The sequence below is a fragment of the Harpia harpyja genome, chromosome 4, assembly GCF_026419915.1.
Source record: "Harpia harpyja isolate bHarHar1 chromosome 4, bHarHar1 primary haplotype, whole genome shotgun sequence".
In the NCBI taxonomy this organism is placed as follows: Eukaryota; Metazoa; Chordata; class Aves; order Accipitriformes; family Accipitridae; genus Harpia; species Harpia harpyja.
The window spans coordinates 76797056-76814575 of NC_068943.1; the positions used below are offsets into that span (position 1 = coordinate 76797056).

The window sequence follows — 17520 nt, forward strand, 5'->3', positions numbered from 1 at the left end:
TACTCACTAGACAATATGTTTTAGTGCATACATCATTCATGCAGGAGTTTTGGAAGCTTTGTTTTTTGGAATTTTATGTCCATCACTTCTTGCTAAAATGTATCTGATGTTTTTGGAGTAGAACTGGAACTTAAGACATCCCCTCCTGAGTGCTGAGCCAATAAAGCTATGAAAGGATGTTCTTTTTTTTTTTTTTTTTTTCCTGGTTTTTCCTGAACTTTGAATTCCTTACTACAAAATGGCAGAGCTTCAGCAGGAAAGGAGGAGTTTATCTTTCCTTTACAGGTTCTCCTTTAGTAACACTATTACCAGATAAGTTGAAGTATCCTTCTGCAGCACGTGAATTTGAACTCTTCTGGTCAGAGTACTGAATTCAGATTTTCTTTCTGGCTTAGTGTGTAAACCAGTAGGTTTTATATAGAAAATATCACTGTTACATCCATCTGTGTTCCTTGAAATCAGTCAGAAACTGCTGCTGGTAATGGGCCACATACAGCCTATGCGTAAGGGATAAAATGAGAATATCTGCTAGATGGCCTTAGAAGGGTAGCGATGCTAAGAATTGTTTTGTTCCTGGATTTCAAAAACCAAAGCAGAGCTATTCAGCTGGGGAGAGTCTTAGCTATCTGCAGAAGCACAGCTCCCATCTCCTAAAAGAAGTGTAATTGCTTATGTCCTGATTTCAGCTGGGATGGAGTTAATTAATTGTCTTCCTAGTAGCTGGTACAGTATTATGTTTTTGAGTTACCTATGAGAAGAATGTTGATAACACTGATGTTTTCAGTTGTTGCTAAGTAATGTTTAGTCTAAAATCAAGGATTTTTCAGCTTCTGATGCCCAGCCAGCAGGAAAGCTGGGGGGGGCACAAGAAGTTGGGAGGGGACACAGCCAGGGCAGCTGACCCAAAGTGGCCAACAGGGTATTCCATACCATGTGACGTCTCATCTAGTATAGAAACTGGGGGGAGTGGGGGCGGGGGGGGGATTGCCTCTCAGGGACTAACTGGGAATCAGTCGGCAGGTGGTGAGCAATTGCATTGTGCATCACTTGTATATTCTAATCCTTTTATTATTACTATTGTCATTTTATTAGTGTTATCACTATTAGTTTCTTCTTCTTTGTTCTATTAAACTGTTCTTATCTCAACCCACGAGTTTTACTTCTTTTCCTGATTTTCTCCCCTATCCCACTGGGTGGCGGGGAGAAGTGAGTGAGCGGCTGCGTGGTGCTTAGTTGCCAACTGGGGTTAAACCACGACAGCTTCTAAGCAGAAAAAAATGTTATATAGATTGCAGTTCTGGATTTTCATCCCTCTGTTCTTCATTTAGGAGTCTACAGTCTCTATGTATTGGAATGAGTTCTCAATCTTTGTTTAAGCTCCTGTTTCAAGCCGTTATCAGTAATGTGTGTTGTGAAGGACTTTCTTACCCTTTACCCTTGATAATAACTCATAGCAAGGGTTTCATTTTAACCATAACGTGATTTGTTTACATTCTGAAAATTGTGATTTGACATTCTGTTTATATTCATCCACATTGTGTAACTAAAACTTGTTAGTTACCTTGTAACAGTAACAGTTTCTGATCTGAATTTGAGGCTATAGGAAAGCATTGTTTACCAGAAAAAAGTTTACCTTTTATTACAATAGCTAATTTATTGGAAAAGGCAGTACATTTTGGGGCAAGTAGATGTCAAATTAAAGGAATGTTTTGATAAATGTTTATTGGGCAGTAGTACATCCATCTTGGAGGAACTGCTCCAATTTAACAATAGAAATTTTGTACAATCTATGAGTATGCTTTAGTGAACACTGTAAGTCAATTTAAACTGTCAGTGCTCTGGAAGGCAGTCCTATCTTCTTCCTGTTTCAGGCTGTTTATTACTGCTGCCCCTTATTGTGCCCATATTTGTACAATGTTGGCTGGTCAGGGAACTGATCCTGCTGAAAAATACTCCAGCCTGTTTAAGCTAAGTGTTGAACTGCAGTCTTTGGGGTTGAGGCAAGCGAAGCTCATGCTACCACGAGGCTCCTCTGTCCTACCCTTCTTCCTGTCCTGACTGCATGCTTCCGTCCCCTTTTTTGCATTTACATTGGTGTTTCTTGGAACTACAGAGGAGGTTGGATCAGCTCTAACACCTGTTAATGTATGCAAGGAGAAGGGGAAACAGGAATATGTTGTCAGCACAAGCTGTGTGGGTGGGAATGTCCTTCTCAGCAACATCACAGTCTTAATTAATTTAAAACCAGTTATGAAACTGCATTCTAGCAGAGTGATTCCACAAGCACTTAAAGCAGCATAAACTTGCACCACAATTGAAAGGTGTGGTTTTCATCCCTGGAGATTTATTTGCGCAATATAAACTTTTGCATGGCCGTGCAGTGAACTAGACTGGGGTCCTGGTTAAACCTAGATTAAAAGCAGCTCAGCATTTTCTTTCACAGCAGTTTGGTAACAGTGTAAGCTAACAAAAGTTGAGGCTGCTACAGCCCTGCCTGCTTCTGCTGCATATTTGTACCTCCCCTTTTGTGGCAACACACAGTCATGCAACTGAACTGATGAGGCACTTCAATTGCATTAGATCCAGACATGAAAAGCTTCAATGCAAGGAGGTTTTTATTTTTCCTCATAAAGTTATGTTCCTTTCCAATTCCATGCTTGTTTTTACTGTAATGACCACGTTGCTAGTATAATGTAAAAGCAGAATACACAGGAAAAATACTAATGCCTAAGGTCATAATGTCTTCTAAAAGTCTGTATTTCATATTATGTTTTCCAGCTATAACTTACATGGCTCAATCATACTGCTCTTGTTATTTTAACATACTTTAAAATCAGCCCTTAATTTTTGCAAATGTGGGGAAAGGTTGATATTGTTCTTAGCTGCAGTGCTAAGATTATAAGATTTGTTTAATATCCTCAGGCATGAAGAAATCATGCTGTTTCATTTATGAAAATCTGTTACACACTTGAATCTCCAGTAAATCTTTTTTTTATAATTCAGTCATATGACTTAAAATGGATAATAAGTAAATTATCAGTTAGACTCCATTTCATGTTTTTGATTGACATTTCTTGTTGTCTTAAATCACTTCATTTGGTTCACGATATTTTATGTAGAAAAAGACCTTGGAAGGTTTTAAACTTCATACCTAGAGGAAGTAAATGCAAATTGATTTTAAAACATTATGACAGTGATGTTTCAAGATCCACTCTACTAATCAGTTTTTTATGAACTAATGAATAAAATATTCTAACTGGAGACAATTACAGAGATAGTTGTCAAATTCTGTCAATTCTTGCATTGGAATGAAACTATTTTAAACTTTGCCAACCAAAACTAATATAAAAGAGCAAATGTCAGACTAAATTTTTTTAAGTATATGAGAGAAAAGGTCTTACTTGTTTACAGATTTCATACAAGTTAAAATCCCGGAGTGGTCTGAGTATGTGGATATCTTTGTCTGGTGTTTCACTGAATGAAGTGGACATTTTTCAGTTTTCAGATGTTTGACTGCAAGTGTAGGAATTCAGAACAAAGTATTAGAAAATAGTTAATAACAATAGTCTCAGAACAAGATTTTAAGCTGTCAACTCTCTAAGTAGACAATTATCTAACGTCATCATTTCCCACATGCAGCTGGGCACGTCTCTAGAGCTAGCCAATAGAAAATGTGAAAGTGATTAGTTAGAAACCATCTGCCATACACCTTTCTCAGTACCCAGACTCCAGAACAGTTTCCAAAGGACATATGTACGTATGCTTTCTTTCAACTTGATATCATTCATTCTAGCTAGGAAAAATCCTGGCTTCTCTGTAGGCTTCAGCCTTTATCTTAGTCTTCTCCCTGTTAGTTGCCAGGGGATGCTATAGGATACCTGGAGTGAGTTCAGTGAAGAGCCATCAAGACAGGGTGCTGGAGCACGTGTTCCGTGATGAGAGGCTGAGGGAACTGTATTTTTTTCAGCCTGGAGAAGAGAAAGCTCCCAAGGTACCTAATGCTATCAGGTCCTAATAGACCTAATGGCCCGACAGCTATGAGAAGGCTGTCAGGAAGATAGAGCCAGTCTGTTCACTCTAGTGAATGATGGGAGGACAGAAGATGTGAGTTGAAATGAGGTGTTCAGGATGGTGAAAAGCTTTTTCACCATGAGAATAGTCAAGCACAGCATCAGGTTTCCCAGAGTTGTACAGGCTCCTTGGAGGTTTTCAAGACCCAAATGGAAAAAGCCCTGAGCAACCTGGTCTGTTCTCAGAGATAATGCTGCTTAGAGAAGGAGGTTGGACTGGAGACTTCCTGAGGTCATTTCCAACCTGAGTTTTCCCATGATTCTACCTCTTCTTCCATAAGAGTGTGGTTTGTGGCCACTCCATGGCCCTGCTACTACTAAGGTCAGACAAATTAGTGATGATTAAGTGACTCTCAAACTGGGGGAAGAAAAAGGAAAAAGGCATTTGAGATGTTTTTGCTTTAAAAGCTTTGCTGCTTTTCTGAAGATGTGATGCGAAGGGGGCAATAAATACAACTGAGAAGGTACTTTATTTTTCTGATAAGTCGGTCTCCCTTCTGACCCTCAGAAAAACTATATAACACCATATCGTTCTGGTTATAATAGTGAACTACTTCATAAACATAAGGTTGACTTCATAAATACAATTGAGTAAGCCTACATCAGTGCTTGGGTAGCAGCAACACGTGCTTATCAGCTGAGATCCCTACTGCAGCTAATTCTTCTTATGTGGTCTGCTTCAACAAGTATGCAGCGAGTACTGCTGCCACGTATGAAATGAATGCCGTGAGGAGTTGAAGCAGCAGGCCGTGTCTGTAGCTGTCAACCTCTGGGTGCCATGCCTTGTCTCACAGTCTCCTCTTGTCACTGCTGTAACTTAAATGACATTGGAAGCGGTGAAGGAGACAGGAGAGGTAGCATAGTGACATTTGCACTACAGAAAGTAGTGGGGGAACACTGGGGAAACAGGAGAGGAACAAAATGTCACTTCCCAAAGTGGGGACCTGGGTGATCACTAACCCAATATGATTTTTGCTATGGCTCTGCTCCCCAGAGTTATGCACTGATGTGCTGAAGCCAGTTGTTGCCTTGTTGCACGCAGAGACGGCTGGAGTCCATACCAGGGAAACGGAAGTTTTCTTTCTTTTCCTATCTAATGTTAATATATATTCCTGGTCTATGTTTAACTGAAATGAACTGGTAAGGCTTTGAAGGGGTCGGAGAGGTTTTGGTTTTTTCATTAAGTTTTCTTAACCATTTTGAAATGACAACTACTGCAAAGCCAAAAAATAGTAGCAAACAATACTGTTGGTACATTGATAAAATTTCTACACAATGTGATAGAAAAAATACTGTGAAAGACTGAGTGGTTCCTCCCAGCAACAGTTGATTCCTTGGTATACTTGATACTCATATAAACAGTTTGGCATAGCTTTTCATTTTGATAGCATAGTTACATAATTTTTGCTGGAAAAATTACTGCTCTCTGATAACTTCCTTCCTTAGATAAAATACGTGTCAGATAAGATGAAGTTATAAAGGTCCAGTATGCGGTCACAATGTGCTGAAAGCTGCATTATGGAAGTCTTGTGTTTAATACTTACACTCTGACTCCATGCATACATTACAAATATTATGCTTCTTATAGTTGCAGATTTTGGTCTCTGATGGGTGTAAGTAGAGGGGATGCGTGTAAGTAAAGGAATTGCTGCTGAGAGCAGTGTAATTCTAGAATCAGATAGACCTTCTATAGAACTTCAGTTGGGCCTCTTCCTTGACAAAACAGGATTCTGATGCGATAATAAAAGCTGCCTGAATTATAATAGACTAGTAAACACATAATTTAGATTTTCATGCATTTGTGATGATATTTTTTACTGTATGTTTAACAATTTGCATGCTTGTGTTTGAAAGCAAGATTTTTCTTCTAAAAAAAAAAATTACTCTTCATGCATGTTTCTGTAAAGGTTGATGTCAAGATCTTCATAGCAAGAGTGAATACAGATTTGTTTTCAGTTTGACAATAGAAATATGGATAGTGTGTCATGCCTTAATTGAAAGCTAATGTCATTAGCCTGTTTAGGATCCAGGCTAATTTTGTTTGTGTTTTGGGGTTTGGCTTTTTTTGTGATGGAAGACTTTTTATCACTTGTCTAGAGCGAACAATTGTATACTGCAGTAAGTACAAAAGTTCTGCACAATATGTGACAAAGTTAAAGCATCATAGAAATGAGTGTGCGATGAAAACTTTTGAATGCCTTGAAGCAAGCATGGCATACTGTTAAGTTCCTGTGTAACAACAATTTGGAGGAAGAATAGGTCTTCAAACTTATGTTTTGATGCCTATTTCATTAGTCATAAGCATATTACTGAGATTTTTTTGTGTGTTTGGTAGGCAATACATAGTATTCTGCACAAAACCCAATGTAAATCCAAATCAAAGGGTGCAGTATTTTCTTGCCTATCTTGTGTGCTTAAGACATCCATTGGTTTTGCCATTATCACGTGAACAATTTTATTATAATTTTTGTCTCACTATGCATCTCATTATAATATGAAAGAAAGAACTACTTCTGCATAAGTTGCTTGGACTTACCCATGTGTTCTTAAAAACATCTGTAGGTATTAAGTCTTCTAAAGTTTAGCAGATCTTTCATTCTTTCAATAATTGTTCAGATAGGATTTCTTTTCTGTTATTTCCATGTAAGATTTGTCTTAATGACAGCTATATTATTAAGCCCATGTTTTACAGAATGAAATATTATTTCCTACATGTTTTTTTTAAATTTAGGGGAGTGAGGGAGCAAGGCCCCATGCAATGAGCATTCCTGCATGGGAGTGAGTGTGCAACGGCTTGTGCAAGGAGCGTCCCTGCAAGGAGTTTGGGTGCAAGGAGCGTCCCTGCAAGGAGTTTGGGTGCAAGGACCTATGCAAGGCTGGGAGCATGCAAGGGCTCGTGCAAAGCAACGCATACGAGGCTGGTGCACGCCCCCATGCACATTCTCACTCCCATGTGTGCCCACGAGTGCAGCCACCTCAACCCCCTTTTTATAGTAATAGTTTAGAGGTCTTCTGAAAAATCCAAAAGCTTTGAATTAGTTTCCTTTCATTGTAAGTCTCATTGCATAAAATCAGGGGAGATACTTTATGATCCAAGTTTTCTGTTTCAAGACTAATCATAGTATACTTATTCTGAAGACTGGTAGTCTACATTTAAATCCTTAGAAAAAATAAATAATGCCCCAGCTTTTCTTACTAATGATTTAACGTGACATTAGTGTTTTGTATTGGATATCTTCTCAGCTAAAACTATTTAGGCAAAGGTACATGCATACTTTACTGACATTGGGAGCCAGAATTTGATAAACCTTTTTTTTTTTTTTTCTTTTTTCCCAGGAGTTGAAAACATACATCCTTACTTTCCAAAGCAGGTCTATTGATCTCTCTCTTTCTGCACTCTTATCTACTGCTCCGTGCCTATTTTTTCTGTGGCTTTCTTTACCTATCCTCCAGATGTGTCTTTTTTTCATATCAGTGGATTTCTCTTGCAATGATGTTCAGCAAGTGGGTTTTTTGGGGGGAGGGCATTCCCATATGGCTAGAAACCTTTTAGATAGCGTACTTATAAAGCTTCTACCCAGGCCTTATTAGAATACCCTAGATAATAATTTTTACTGTAAAAAAATCTCAGAGGAATGAGCTCATTATACTTTTAAATTGCAGCTTTGTAAGGTAGGACTGAAAAAATACTTTTCACAGGAAGTGCATGTGTATTAGCTGATTTTTTTACATCTTTTATACAGTGTTTTACTAGCTCATCTCATGCCCTTCTAATTTGTGTGCCCTTCATTTATTTTGTCAGGTTTTAGATTAATAGTTTAAGGTCGGGGAGCAATTAATACAACTTGATTTGATCTCCTGCGTAATATAGTCCGTCAAATTCAGAAAGTGATTTCTGCATGAAATACGTAACTTCTGGTTGAGCTAGAAGATACGGGGGTTTTTTTAGAAAGTAATACAACCCGAAGGTAATGGTGGTGTCAGAGTCCATTATATCTGTAAATTATGCCAATACTTAACTTAACCAATGCAATACTGTTAGAAATTTGCAGTCCAGACCTATATATAATTACCACAAAATAGCCAAATTTCACTGTGTAAATATTGTAGACAACCACTTACAGACAGATACTATCTTTAAAAATCCACAAAAGTAAAGTTTTAGCATGCTTCAGACTTCTACTTAAAACCTGTTTAAGTCATGATTATTTTATGAACTTCTAGTATGCCTTTGGACATATTTAATATGTATTACAATATTATTATTCAGGACAACAATCAAGTTTTAATATTTTATTTGATAGTGTCTGTAGGCTTTTGGTCATCTAATTGTTCATCCACTATGAAAAATACAGACAGTGCACTGAAATTGTGTGACATCCAGCACTTTAATTTAAAAAAGCAAAATAAGTTCAGTTGTATCAGTGGAAATCAGTGAGTTACACATTTAAACTTGCATGGGATTTCACAAACTCTTCTGTCTGCTGTTTTCTGACAAAGGAGTCTTTATAACAGAAATGTTAACTGTGTGTCAACCATTGACAATACTGTGCCTGCCAATGGTATACAACATTCAGACCTTCGGATATAAATTTTGTTGAGGAAATTACTGGGTTTTCACAGGGTTGCTTCTGTTTGGATTGTCATTTTTCCTTTTCTCTGTCACCAGATAGAATTGAAATTTTTTTCAGCTTAAGTGAGAAAACAAATGGCCCTTTAGTAGCAATAGAACAGTTCTTCCTCTGTTGTACAATGTTCTGTTAGACAGTAATAAGAAAGTGTGTTTTGGGGGATATAGTAAAATACATTTGCAGAATTGCAATCACTAAATTGCCAGTAACAAATCAGTTAACTCTAGATTTTTTCCTCTGTTTGATATTCCTTAAGTTGTTCTTTATCAGGTCATCCTTAAGGAGGATTTAGTGATTAATCCCCATATTTTATCCTATTTGTTCTTTTGCTTCTGGCAAGTGGAACACTATGAGCTCTTGTTCTTTTATAATATTAAATATTCTTCATTTTTACTAGTTTTAAGTTAATACCCTTTTAACATTGATAACAAAAAAGCTTGCTTGATGGCGTGTTTAGCACCGGTGTTTAGCCAACTACATGGCTGAGCACTTCTCAACTTGTAAAATACAAGCAAAATGTTTGTTCTGATTGCCAAAACAATTCCTCTGAAAGCAGCTGTAGCTGAGATGTGCGTATGACCTTTTCTGCTTGAAGTCACAGGTTAGAGTTCATACTTTAGAGAGGCTAAATGCACATCAGCTGACTCCTAACTGAACGCTCTTCCCAGTAGACTGGAGGTAGACTCCCTTGCATTAGAAGTTCTCCTAAAGCCTTAACTCTTGTGTTCTTACGTCTTGTGTGGCCTACTGGGCAAAGATAGTTTTGCAGTTGGATTATCAGATTTTGATGCTGGGAAGTGAAAGTTCTAGACTTGAAATTTTTTGAACTGGAAAGAGAAATGAACAGAATCACCACCTCCTGAGTTTGTAATATAACTCCTAAATAAATATGCAAAAGATGGAGACATTTAAGGGACCTTCCTGAAAGCAGTTTTTATTCTTCAGAAAAGAATGTCATGGTCTGCATTTTCAGTAGGTAGATATATCACTTTTATAGTCTTGATACAAGTGACTGAACTCCAAAGAGGAATGGAATTTCACATACATCCCTGTACTCAGCATCTTGTAGGTATTCAGCATGTCTCCCAGCACTTCATCTTTTTGAATTGCTGAAGTGTCTCATTCTCTTCACCAACAGCTGAAGGAGGCTGGGTTCAGAGCCTAATTTAGGCTCTTTGAATTGCCCTGGTACTGGGGGCTGGTGTTCAACTGTTAGACCCCATTTTTCACTTTGGGTTTGTATCATGCGTAACTCAATGGGACAACAGTCTTTGATGAGGTATCTAGAAAATATCATAATGTAAATATTGGTTATTAACTAGTGGGAGATTAAAAAAAGTTTCACTGAGTGTAGTATGTTCATTATATAGGGGATTCCGTCGTCCTCTCTAATATCTAGTACTCTCTCCTTTAGCCTGTATTTTCAGGTTTCTTTATTCTTTCTTTCTTCAGTCTATTTCATTATTTTCTTCATCCTTGTCTAACTGACTGCTTTAGATGTATGCTGACTTTACTTCAGGGTCCCATAGACCCACTCTCAGAGACAGAGTAGTTCACAAGGTATCCATTGAAGGAGCTATTATGGCATCTTCTTTTCTTGCAAGTTACAAACTGTCTGATTAAAATGGTAACTTTGGATGACCTTTATAAATATTATCATGGTTCTTGTGTTTTCAGAAGGACTCTCTAAAGCTGTGTAACATTTGCAGCCTAACCACTGGAAGATTATGCTACTACATGAAAAAACACAAAGTGAAAATAAACCATTGCATCAGGTACGAAGCATCCAAACTAACACGGCGTGATATCCTGCAGGTTTTTTGTTTTCTGGTTGATTAGTATCAAAATTAAGCTTTTTCTGCTGATATTTAATAAGGTATTTGGTGTCTAATAACATGAGAGACAAGCCTCTTGATTGGAAGACTCTTCTCTGTTCTCCAGTATTTCCATAAAACATGAAGGCAACTGTTTATGCTTGAAATCTGCCTTTTTGTCAAATCAGTTGAAAATGACCAACAAATACACATTCTTTAGGAATGAAGGCAGGCAAGTGTACACGCAGCATGGATGTATAAGCCTTCTTTCCTTATGAAGCTGCTTTAGAAAGGGTACCCATATGCATTCATTCTGTTTGCCAGGAAAAAAATGAGATAAAGGAACTAAATAAAATTGAACTATTGCAATATCACAAGTGAATCATACAAGCAAGAAAAAGATTGGGTTCCTTTCAATCAGAAGCCATTGCTTGAAGATGAACCAAAATGTCTAAACACTTAACAATTGAGTTACATAATTTTATTGCAAAAATAAACTCTGTTTCTCAGAGCCTAGAATTCAGTTTTGGAACTACAAGAGCATTAGTGACTTCAGTGGTTTTCCGGTGAAGTAACTGGTAGTATCACCAAAGTTGACAGCAGGGTGCATCAGCAGCACAATACAGAACTTCTTGTAGAATCAGAAAATCTGAAGCAGATCCTTTTTGTCACTTCATTAGAAAGTACAAATTCTTTTCCTATAGTGACAGAGGAGAAACCTCTGACTACCTTTCTAGCTTCCACGTTTAACCTGTAGGTGTTATTCCACATGACTAAAGGTTAAAAAATTTGTTACCAAGTTTTGTAATTAACCAGTAAGTATATTGTCGTTTATTGGGTCCTATTGTTTAACGTCATGATTTTAATGTACTAGAAACATGAATTTAATGAAAAGGTATTACTTATTTAAGAAACATTTCTCAAACTTTACTAAATGTCTTCTGATAACATACATTTGTAAACACAGGAAGCTAGTAATCATGGTAACACTTTCAGTTTGCAAAGACACAGTCAAGGACTGCAGCTGTAAAGCTACCAGTAAGACTAAACATTCTAATGTATATTGAAGAGTTTATTATAGAAAACATTTCTGTAGTATTAATGAAAACCAGCCTTGCAACAATAAGTTCTCATAAATAAAATAGAATGAAGTTGTAGATAAAAATAAAAGGCATGGAGGAAAAAATTGCTTTGTGTATAAACCAAATACATGTGTTCACTTGTGACTGAGAATAAGAGAAAAAGAGTTTTATCAATGTTCATTAATATAAAATAAGGTTTTGTTATTTATGTAATCTATATTAGTAAACCTGTGAGATTAAAGTGGTTTTGCTGCTTACGTAAGTGAAGGACAATTTATAACATGGAAGTACGACTTAATTTCCCAGCTCTTATGTACAATACTGTATCCTGGGAAAAGTAATAAAAGGAATTCTTCCAAGAATAGGCATTTTATAGAAAATTACCATGAGAAAACTTACTTTCATTTAGAGATGAAATGGTATGAAAGATAGAGGTAAGATGGTATCACGGGATAATAAATTCTTACCACACTGATAAAAAAACACTTGGCTTTTTTTTTTTTTTTAAAAAAGCATCTATTCAGTGATCTGTGAGTTCAGTTAATAGACTTATGGAACATAAATATTTAGTGACAACTTTAATTTATTGTAAGGTACTAGATGAAATGTCTTGGTGAAAGCTATGGTAATTTTTTTATAGTTTTCAAGAAGCCAGAATTTTAGTCCTGACATAGGAATTTGTATTGGATACTTAATTTAATTTTCTCGGAGTAAATAATTATTTTTATTTAGTGTTCTAAGTAGATTCACATCCTACATTAAAATGTTACTTTTTATTTACTAGATACACTTTCTGTGGGCTACCAAAAATTGAAAAGAAACTGATAGCTGAGAACTTTGACCATGAAGAGTATAGAGTGTGGAACAAGTATCAATAAACCTTTTTTTTGCCGCTATGAGCCCTGTATTTATGCTGTTTATTTTCTCAAGACAGTATGATTTTCTGTCTCAGTGCTGCAACCAAAATTCAGCTATCAAAATACAATTCTTTAGCCTGAAAAAAAATCATTATTTTGCTGCAGACTTTAATGGAATATAAAAAAGACAAAATCTTCCCATTTTCACTTAAATGAGGGTTTTTTTAAGATTCAAATGAACCTGCTAAGCAGAACTTGTATTCAGTTGTCTAAAACTAAAATATGCATGTTTATCCTTTAAACTCTTTATTTTTTGAAGTATGATATAAAGAGCTTGAGCGTGATAGATCAAACTGAATTTTTTGAGTCATTCATGTCATCCTCAGCTACCGTGTTTGCAATATTTGAGACTGAAAGTGAACAGGTAGATAATTACATCAATGTACAACTGGAAAATATGAAAGCAAAGGTAGTGAAGGTGTGTTTGTATGTACGGCTGGTGGCACTGTTTGTGGATTGAATCTCAGTGAAGAATCAGGAGGGCCTAAGTAACTTAGTTTTAGCCAGCTCTTCAGTCTTGCTTATGGCATTCAGAGCATTCTAGTGTTCCTGTTAAACCACCTCCTTTCCAGCACAGCCCCAAGGAAGGTGATAGACATCAAACCTCTCATCAGTGTTTGGCCCTGAGTATCTTCTAATAGTATTTTTTTCCCAGTACCACACCTTTCTTTGTCTCATTCCAGACATTTTTTAACAATACATCCAGGTTTTTCACAAGGGCCTTAGGTCTGCAGTCCATCTGTGTTTGCAGGAATGAAATGAAATAAGGAATCTGCTAGTTTCTGTTGCCACTTAAGAAGTGTGTTGTCTCAAGATCTCTCATAAAGTTTTGTGTTAAACAAAATGAGGTAGAACCAATCCTCGTAGCATCACACAAATAAAGGCTTTCAGGGCTGGAAAGAAACCACCCGTCAGAATTGTCTTGAAGCTGACTGATAGGAATTGACCTATCCAGTTCAGGGTGACTGATTCATTTCTGCCAGTCTCCCAGGCAAATCAGCAGCACATGCTGTTCTTCAGTGTCAAACACTGCTGATAGGTTTAATGAAGTAAGCATGGATATCTTCCTCTTAGCTGTGCCAGGGAGGAAATACTTCGCAAGCAAGACTAATACACTCTGAAAGCTGTTACCAAGTCTGAAAGCCCGACTGCCCAGATTTAGGTCGTTGGCAGAGAGTTCAAATTCTGTAGAAGAGTATGTTGGTTTGGTTTTCTTAATTATTTTTATGATAATTTTTCCCAAGAATAAAAAGCTATATTATGTAGTAGCTGGGCAGAACATCTGGACTAAAAGGAGTTTTTCAGCCTGGGCATTAACATTTCATTTTTCATGTTGGTTTAAAAAATGTGATTTAGATTCAGATCATGTTCAGATTATGTTAGGCTGCTCAGGGCTTTGTCCAGCTGGGATTTGATTGTCTTCAAGGATGGAGATTCTACATCATCTTTGGATAACCTGTTCCAATGACTGCCTTCATTGTGAAGAAGTTTTTTCTACTGTCTAGTCAGAATTCTCTTTATTGCAGTTTGTGACCATTGCCTCTTCTCTTTCTGTTGTGCATCTCTGGGAAGAGCCTGACTCATCTTTACTGTGCCTTCATGCTGGGTAACAGAAGATACAATGAGATTCCCATTAAACTTCCTCTTCTTAAGGCTGAACAAACTGTTTCTCTCAGCCTCTCTTCATGTGTCATGTACTCCAGCCCTTTCCTCATATTGGTGGCTTTCCACCAGCCTTGCTCCAATATATCAACGTCTGTCTTGTACTGGGGAGTTGGAAATGTGAGCCTGTGCTCTAAATACAGTCTCACAAACATGAAATAAAGAGGGATGCTGAATTCCCTCAACACTCTTGATGTAGCTCAGAACGCAGTTGCCGTATCTCTGCCACAAGGCTACACAACTGTTCAACTTGTTGTTCAGAGGGATCCCCAAGATCTTTCCTGCTAAGCTGCCTTCTAGCCAGTCAGTGCCTGGCCTGAGCTGTTCCAGTGCAGAACTTTGCATTTACTATTGCCGAACTTCGTGAAATTCCTGTCAGCTCATTTTGCCGGCCTGTCAAGATATTTCTGAATGCCGCCCTCCAAATTTGATGTCATTCATAAGGTCTCTCAGGGTACATTCTGTCCCATAGTCTAGCTTCTTAATGAGATGTTAAATAGCTCAGTATTGAGCCCTGAAGAATGCTTCCTGTAACACCCTACCAGCAGTTGGTCAGCTAACTGCTATCCTTTGGGCCCAACAGCCCACCATTTTCCACCCTCCTTGTGGTCAGTTCCTCATGGAACTTACTTGAAGTGAATGGGATGTAGACTGCCAAATGGCATTAGATGCCACTCTACACATTTATGAACGTCTCCATCTCATTAAGATCATGGGTCCATGCATGAACTCATTTCTACATCAACTCCCTGCTCCTTGAGAATAACAATCAACTAACATACTTCTTTTATACTCTATAATTTTAAAATCTTATTCTCCACAATTTCTTGAAGAGATGAATTGCATATCTTATCCCAGTGTGACAAATACAAAGGTTATAAATCTAATTTTTTTATATCACTATCATTGCTCTGTAATCAGTGTATCTTATACCTATTATTTCTTCTGAAAGTGTGCAGGCCTTTCTATATTTACTAGATAAGATTTCAATTTAAAAAAATTATACAATTACATTTCCATGATGTGAGAAGGAGCAGCAATGTAATTAGTGTTAACAGGGCCACATGAATTTTACTATACATTCCTAGATTATGTAGATTTCTGGTTATGTAATACAAGTAAAATTTCAGCATGCTATCGACACTAATAAATATTACAGTGCAGTGTTTGAAATGCTTTCTGAGTTTTGTACTATTTGAATACTAGCTATTTTTCACTTAGAACTCCAGGATCTAAGTTGGAAGAAGTTCGTTAATGACTGGCTTTTCTCTGTGGAGAAAGACAGATGGCTAGCTGCCACTTAGCTATATTATTGCAATTATATTTGATGGTGATTAGAATAAATGTGGGCTGAATATACTGTTGTATTGGTAGGTTAGAACAGAGCTAGATGAATAAATTAACCAAAATCATTGGAAGATTCAGGTTTTAGATATCAGGTAAACCAGGTCTACTTTATTAAACTCCACGGAAGGAAGATAACGCTAGAAAGTGGCTCTGGTATCTCCCTCATTCTTCTTAATAAAAGCAAGCTTACTATTTTGCACATGTAACCTTTCAAGCTTCATGTACTATTATGTATCTTGGCTTCTGTTGATTTTATTCTCTTGGAAGTTGGCCCTTTGCTTTTTGTAATTTTTCTGAATGTGATTTAATTAGTATTTTATAAAATCTGTCAGGTATAGGAACATAAGTAGAGAAAACATGTTGAAAAGGTTGGTAACCAGTATTTATTCTGTAACTAGCCTAAGTGAAGGCTTATTTACTCTATTACTTTTTTCTATCGTTGCAGTCTGACTTTTTGTTATAGTCTTGTGCTAGTCTGACTTGATGAGGTCTAAAGGGTATCAGTCTTCTTCTGTGTAGCACTTTGACACTGTATAATCATATCAGCCATCTTTCATTACTATTGCAGTGTTTATAGTAAGGTGGTAACAGTGTATAGGTGTCAAAACTAACTTCTCTATCTTCTGTAGCTTAGTTTGCAGACAGACAGTCTGCAATGTCAGTAGACATTTGGCTTGCTTTTGACCAAAAGGACCGCAGTTACAAGAGAGCAGGGTATAATTCAGCAACAGATTACAGTGAATATGAATTAAACAAAGCATCCCTAGAGCTACATGGTAGAAGTCAAGTGTTACTAATTCTCCGAGTTATTACCTCATAATAACTAGCATCCTGAAGATGTTCTTCTGTTATTAAATTCTTGCAGAGTGAGTGTGTTGTATGAAATACTAAATAACATTTTTCTCAGTGTGTGATTCACATTGAGTACTTTATCTCTGGTAATCAGATCCCATTGCATAAAGGAAATGTGTATGTGGTTGCATCGGGCAGAATTCAGAGGAAAATCATATTTTAATTCCATTTGAAATAATATTTAGAAGAAAAATGGAATCATCAAGCAACTTTTCTGCATGTGTTTAATGGATCACATCTTATAGACTTCTGGAGTTGTATGGTTGTCAGAAAGTTATTCAGTAAAGGGAAAGGCTAATGGTGAATCATTTTCAGTTTTACCATCTCTCCAAAACACTACAAAAAAAAAGTATCGTTATGCTCAAATTTCTAATGCAATTTGAAACTTACCTCCAAATCAGTAAAATAATGATTAAAAACTGTAGTTTGTAGTTTCTATTATAAAATATTGTTGCATTTAACCAGATGTATAGCTAGTGATCCATTACACTGTATTATAGGTTAATTTATAAGAATTAAGTCTAAAAACCTGAAAATATTTAAGGGAAATCAAAAGTTTTCAGGCATCGCAGATTGACTGAACTTAAGTATTTTACTTGTCCTCAAAATTCATTGTACTTTACCAACATATTTATCCAGGCAGCTGAAAAGAATCCCATTTGGGGTAAAAATGGAAGTTAGTTTTTCTACCTTGTTCTGTTTTCAGCTTGTCTGTTAACAATAATTCCATACTGTCAATTGTAATGATGGTTTGTCTGGTAGCTCAGAACTAAATAGAGCCACCAACCTAACTCAGCTAACAGTAATCATATATACACAACTTTCTCTCACTGTTGTGGGTAAGGTAAAATGTAAATAAGGGTGCAAAAGCTTAATATTCTATTACAAAATGTTAGGATGTCATAGCTTCTGTCTGTATTTTCTCCAAATGTTGCCAAGGAATGAGCTTTTTTCTGCAAATCATAAAAAATGGTATTATGTTTTGAGATTTTTTTTGAAAAGTCAGCACATTAAATGAAAATGTATCCTCTTCATCAGAATGTACATTTTAATTATACTTAATGTAGCCTATGAATAAATAATATATTTACTATAATGCTGTTATAGTAATGTTTGGTTGATCACTTACTAAGCTTTTACAGGAT

General features: G+C 36.6%; 1 protein-coding gene across 3 annotated transcripts in view; it reads left to right on the forward strand.

Annotated features, from left to right (window-relative positions):
• Window positions 1-17520, forward strand: part of PACRG (parkin coregulated) — a 266917-nt gene that overhangs the window by 4084 nt on the left and 245313 nt on the right. The gene's annotated exons all lie outside the window — the stretch shown is intronic.